The following is a 6773-nucleotide window of genomic DNA, read 5'->3' as shown; positions in this document are numbered from 1 at the left end:
TTTTGATGTTTGCTGATGTTGTGACCTTCATGAGTTGTTCATGTTCATGATGAAACCATATACATGTGTGTATATATTGGTGTGAGTTTTATGAAAAACCCTCGTTTTTGAAAACGTATGTTCGTTCAATCGTTAGTTTTGAAAACTAACTATAATCCCTGATTTAGGAGAGATTTTTTTTAATATATGAACTTAGGTCCAGTGATAAAACTTAGTGTATGAGATTTCATGTGTACCACGGTTTTATCATAAAAGGAGTAAATTTTCACGAAATCGAAATAATCCTTCGTTTTAAAGACAAATTACGACGACTCGAAGGAAAATTCATATGATGAACTTGTGTCCAGTGATAAAATTTTGCTTATGAGATTTCATGTAAATACAAAACTTTATCATATGTATGAGATGTGAGCTTTCACAGTATTTTGAAATAAACCTTCGTTTTAAAGACAAATAGCGACGATACGAAGGAAAAATAGTTTTTTTTTTTATATATGCATCCGTGGCATATATTGTGCAAAATATGATGATATATTGTATTTGCATGCATTTTCTCTCATTAGATAAAATCCTTGAGAATTTATGTGAGCAATGTGGCATTAATTATTGTTTCGAAAAATCAAAACGTGGGTTTTGAGGAACCTTCGAAGATAGACAATACATTTATGATGAAATATTTTATTGTTATAAACTTCATAGGTCAGTTGTGTGAATTTTCACATTATGAAAATTGTGTCCGTGATTTCATGAAAAATCAGTTTCGGAAATTAAATAAAGTTTCGTTCGTTTTTGCAGTTTTCGAAGAGACGAACGATTTTGAGGTGTTAACTCTAGCATTAATATCACTATTGTTAGTGGAAGTATAAAAGGTAAGAGTTAAGAGTTACCATTTTTGCTTGTATTTCCTTTATTTATATCTGGACGGAATACTGAAGTAGAATGTAGTGTGAACCTTTTCATCTACTCAGCAAAGATGACCAATTCCCGACGACGCCTCAAGGGAAGAGATGTGCGTCGATGATGATATCTCTAGAGATGAGACATGCATGGATGAAACTTCTGTTGGGGGATACGAAGACGAAACCCATGGGATTAAGAATGTCCCGAACACAGATGATGCATTCTTTGAAAAAGATATTCCAGGAGCTGAGCAACCTTTGAAATCCCCAGTGTATCGTCTTTTGATAAATCCCAGAACTGTTACTCAGAAGAAATTGGTAACTCCTAAGACAGTGATTTGATTTTTTCTTGAACGAGGGATCTTCACCTCATAAATCATAGAGTTTAAGCTTTCTTGACGACCTTTGGAGAAATTTGCCGGTTGGGAGAGACATATGTTGGGTTTTCCTCATATGAGGACTATGCTCGACCAGGCGCAGGTGACGAGAGCTATTCAAGCTTCTGGAGAGTTGTTCATTTATCATGATGCAAGTGGTATTGTGGCTCTGTTTGCTCGCTGGTGCATTCCCACTCGCACTTTCATATGTGGATGGGGAGAGTTTACCATTACCTTGGAAGAAGTGGAAGCTCTGATGCATCTCCCAATCACGGGAAATCTTCCTGGGGATCTTTCAGATGAGGAGACCGTCGTTTCTCATGTCTTGACAACTGCAATGGAGAAAGCGAATAAGGCTGGTAGTAAAGGATGCTATGCTTCCTGGTTGACACAGTGGTGGCCAAAAGACGAGGTTTCTGATAAACCTATCGACGGTATGTTACCCATTGTTGCTTTCTTATGTTTATGGTTGTCCAGAGACGTCTTTGAAGACAGTGGAAACTTGTTGAAGCCTTTTGTGATTCCCTTTGCTATTAAGATGGCTCAAGGTGAGCAACTTCCGATAGGTAGTTTATTCTTAGGCTCCTTGTATTACAACCTGGACTCATTGATTATAGACTCCAGTGTGTCGAACGGCTCTATGAAGATTGAGTGTTATTCCAACACGATGTTTCTTCAAGCTTTGATGTGGGAGCACTTTAAGAATTATGCACCTATTCCACGTAATGTTCAACAAGGACCGAATAGTGATGCGCGCCATACTTTCCCTGAGAAAGATAATGCTAGGATCATGCGTTGGTCCACAAAGCAGTCTCGCTCTAAAATACGCTTCATTGATGTGTTAGATGAAGAATCTGAGTTCAATTTTCGCCCGTGGGTGTCAGTCCCTGATTATGTTTCTCAGCCTATGACTTTCAATACTGGAGAAAGCACGAGTTTGACGTCTGGTGCACATCTGAGTGCTGGCGAAAGATCTTTCATGTTGAGTTGCACCCCTGGTCATTTGCTATCAGCCACGTTTGGATAGATTTCAGTGGAGGAGTATAATATTGATAGAACAACTCGACAAATGGGTATGGATCAGTGTGTTCCAACCATACGGAGAAGGAAGCCATCAGTTGAGCAACTCATGACTCATTTGGATCATACTCACGTGGAAGGGAGTAGCTACTGGTTTCCTGGTTCTGATAGATTCGCCTATGTAACCCCAGGTTATGTAGAATTCTGGGATCAACAACTTGGGCGTTTGCGTGGCTTTGTAAGATTTCCCAGATCTTCCTTCGGCTGAGATGATTTCCAGTCGACCAAGATTGAAGTATCTTTCTGGTGATAAACGAAAGTTGTCTCCAGGATGCTCTCAGGTATGTTTCTGCATATAATCTTCACGAAATTATAAGAACTATATTCTGATTATATTACTAGATTTCACCACAGGACGGTAGTAATATACGACCTCGAATCGGTGTAGATTTCTCAGAGACTGAGACGGTTATTCATGGCGGAGAAGGCAGGCATAAAGGTTATAAGTTGTTACCTAATACCGTAAAGTCCCCAGTTGGTGCTTTGGTGAGTTTCCAATATTTTCCTCGTTGTGACTCTTTCTCGCCCATATTATTAGGATCTTGAAACCGATATTGTTATTCCGTTGCAGAATTTTGCTCCATCAAGTATTGATGGTCTTCGGTTCTCCGCCTTTGAGCAAGCAATTCCTGACTTGAGGGATGAAGGAGAAGCTGTAAGTATCTCTTCACATGTTCGATTATGATGCTTTATTGATGAAACGATAATTGTTTGAGAATATGTCCGGGAGGATGTCGTTATGGAGATTGAAAGTGCTGCCACTCGACCGTCTCTTGAGAATAGAGACACAGGCGGTGCTAAGGATTTGGAGCTGAATGGAAGTAATGATCCTCCCATCATTGACACGGACAATCCCAACTCCTTGAATGCTTTGTATACCCCTCAAGTAAGCATATACTCTGTACCTTCTTCATAGAAGTATAAAAGTGCTGATTTTTGAATGAATGAATGTGAATCCATGTGCGTATATGAAAACTCAGTCAAATTTCGTCGTCAGAAAATTCGGAACCCAGCTTTTTAGTAAAAATGCCGTAGAATCTTCGTCCGGAATCGGATTTTGATGATCTTCATGTGAAAATTCAAGCCTGAAAAATTTCCAAGCTTTAGAAGAGAATATTTTTAAGTTTTGAGCACGTTCAGGGCCTGAAAAAGGAGAAATAGTAAACTTCCAGGAATTTTTCAGATTGCGCATCACTTGATATTTTGACCACATCTACTTGCTCGTTCATAGGAGTGTCATGAAACTTTTACATGTAGTAGAGGACATCCATACGAAGAGAATGGTATATGACCCATCCTCAAATTTCTTGTAGATTGCTCCCAGTTCGTCTCTTAGTACAGAGAAGAGTTCAGTTTCTTCAGACGGACTCATCGTAAAACGTGTTTTCATGACTTTTATGTTATTTTATCGTGACTTGAATGTATTATGATGAACCTTGATGATGTTGCCTTGATGGTATACTGTGTTTCATAATATCCTTTGGGTTTGTGACTCTAACCTCATGTAATCTTCGTATTAGGTGCTAAATACCGAAGTTGAGGATACTGGAGCTAACGATGATAACTCTAACCATTATGGAGTTATTGATGAAGAGACAACCATCCCTGCACTTCAAGGCCATTAGAAGGCCGCTAATGATGTTATGGAAACCCAGATGGTTGTTTCCTCAGTGATAGGAGAAACCGAGACAACAACGGAGAATACCGAAGGAATTATTGCTTTGGTTGTGGAAGCCGCTCCAGTGACTCAGAACCGTATAATAGTGTATGAATATCCAACTGAAGGAGTTTCTTTTGATCCTCCATTTGACACTTCGCTCCCAAATCATGAACTGATCGGTGGATTCAACGTTCCCATTGGATATGCACGCTTGTACGAGACAATATGGAAAAAGTTTGGCCACATGATCGTTGACAGGAATCCTGGGCGTGCTTATGCCTTAACCATGCAAGTAGGCGTTATCTTGCGTGTCGTGAGTGATATGCGTGCCAGACCTAGGAATACTGTGACTCCAGATATACTCTTTGATTGGGAGTTTAACTTGGAGAATTCAGAGAGACTTGGCCTCAACGTGAAATGGCTTCGCAAGCAAATAAACGTTATCAAGGATTCATGTGAGAAGAACATATTATTTCCCAATGATGTTGTGAAGGAGAAGGAGGACAAGATTTCCAAGCTGGCCGAGGAGTTGAACAAGGAGAGGGCAGCTTTGCAAATCTTGAAGGATGCTGATGAGCGAAAGCCTTTTTTTGTTGATTTCCTTTGATTATCTCTAGAACTTCTGAACTTCTGAGAGATGTGAGGTTTATACTTGGGTTTTGATATTTAGATGGTTTTGGATTGACTGATGGTTAAGGATTTTCTTGTAGATTTGGTAGAGATTTTCTTTTACGAAATATGAACTGAATTTTGATAAATTGCTGAATTTAAATACTAATCGCAAGTATTGCAAACGTTTTGGAGGAATTGAAATATAAATGAAAGAAAATCCTAAATGTTAAATCCAAATGCCATGAATGCTTCGCACGCCCAATACCTCAAATGTCCAATAATTTCAGATAAACGCCTTGAGACAATTTTCGTGAATTACTGGCAGGGTTATGTCATCTGTGTTGATCAATTTATAGTATCCTCCGGCCACGGACTTAGCGACCATGAATGGTCCTTCCCAATTAGAGTTCCTTGCAGAATGAAGACCGCGCTGAACTTCTTTGAGAACCAGGTCCCCTTCCTGAAACTTGTTAGGCTTGGTCGATCGTGCCTTGAATATCTTCCGCTGATTCGGAATTCCTTTTTTGACGGAATTCCACGATTGTGGCACATATTGACACTCGCGCGGAAGAGAGTATTCAGCATAGTGTTGATCATGCTTAGCCAGGTCTTCAACAATAAACCTCTCGATGGAGTGACTGATTTGAAGAAGTTATGAACCCAACTATTGGGTGTAATATTGCTGAGGTGAAGTTACCCACTCGTAGCTTTTGATGACTGCTAAATTGTTCATGGGGAGAAGTCCCTGGACCATAGTGGCGTATCTGAACATTGGTAATATTAGAGCATGAGGAGGAATAAGACTTTCCTGAGCTCGAAACCTTCTGACACAGGTGTGCGGATTTTCTCCAAGTTCCTGCGTAAGTCCCATCATAGTTTTTACTTCTTCCAGATGTTCAAACGGTGGTGCGTCATCTGCTTCTTCTTCCGACTCGGAATCCTTGTCGATGACAAGATGTGTTGAAGGCATCATTATCCTTCCAGCATGAATCCAAGTTCTTCCAAGGACCATGTCGTATCCAGGGTCTTCCCGGATTATGAAAAACTTGGCCTTAGTGCAGATCAATCTTTCCGTAACTTTGGGAGTGATGAATCCGTATGCGTCTCTAGAGATTCCTTTGTGGTCCCTGATTTCTATGGGAGCGTGGGTGGCTTCCTATCGAGTAATACCAGCAGCTCTGAGAGTTTTCAAAGGGATGATGTTGACAGTGGTACCAACATCGAAGAATGCCCTCTTGAACTCATTTCCTTTAATGTGCACTGTGGTGAGCAGTCCCCAGTCATACATTTCTTTGTCGGTGGATGAAGGTTCGGTGGTGGTCTCTTGGATCAACACACGTTTTCCGGACACGATGTGGTTCAGTGCAGCAAACATGTCTTTCCTTTGAGCTTTCGAAAGATACAACAATTCGCAGACGTGTTCGATCATAGATTGGAACGCTTCCTTGACAGGAGGTTCAGAGATGGTAAAAGTTCTAACTGGGAGGGGTTTCTTGTGTACTCCATCAGTCCCCAGGTTGAGCTCTCCTGATTCGACCTTTTCTTTGAATATGCGCTTCAAAATTTTGCAATCACTTGTGGGATGGATGACGTATCTATGGAAGCGGCAATACCGAGGATTTTCCAGGGCTTCTTCAGTTGGTTCCTTCTTGACATAAGGCAATTTGATTACACCATCTTGGATCCAAACATCGAGTAGTTCATTAACTTCTTCCATTGAACATGGAAAATCAGGTGCTTCTGGATCTTCCGTATGCTGAGGAGGGACTTTCGAATTCTCCTTATTGTGTGCCTTTGAAGGGGTGGAGGAAGTCTGATTGTGCTGTGGTTCTGCTTTTTGCTTACTCCCTTCTGCGACAGTATTTGTTGAAGGTTGCAGGTTGTACTGCTTGTTGATTAAACGCCTGCTTCCTCGAGTGTCATTTGAATCCTCAGTCTTTGTAGACTTTGTTCTTTCCAAAAGAGCGGGTGCAGTGGTTGCCGACCTCTTCGCATCTTCGTGAAGTTCTAAGAAAGTCTGGAATCGAAGATTCTCCACCAAGGCCCTGTAGACTGGGAGCATTCCATTGATGCACAAGTCCACCAATTGTTGCTCCGTGACGTTTGGGTCATGACAATCCAGGGCTTGGACTCTGAACCTTTTCA

This window comes from Papaver somniferum, unplaced genomic scaffold (assembly GCF_003573695.1).
Source record: "Papaver somniferum cultivar HN1 unplaced genomic scaffold, ASM357369v1 unplaced-scaffold_76, whole genome shotgun sequence".
NCBI classification, from domain to species: domain Eukaryota; kingdom Viridiplantae; phylum Streptophyta; class Magnoliopsida; order Ranunculales; family Papaveraceae; genus Papaver; species Papaver somniferum.
The sequence above is the reverse complement of the archived record's forward strand: the minus strand, read 5'-3'. Positions refer to the sequence as shown.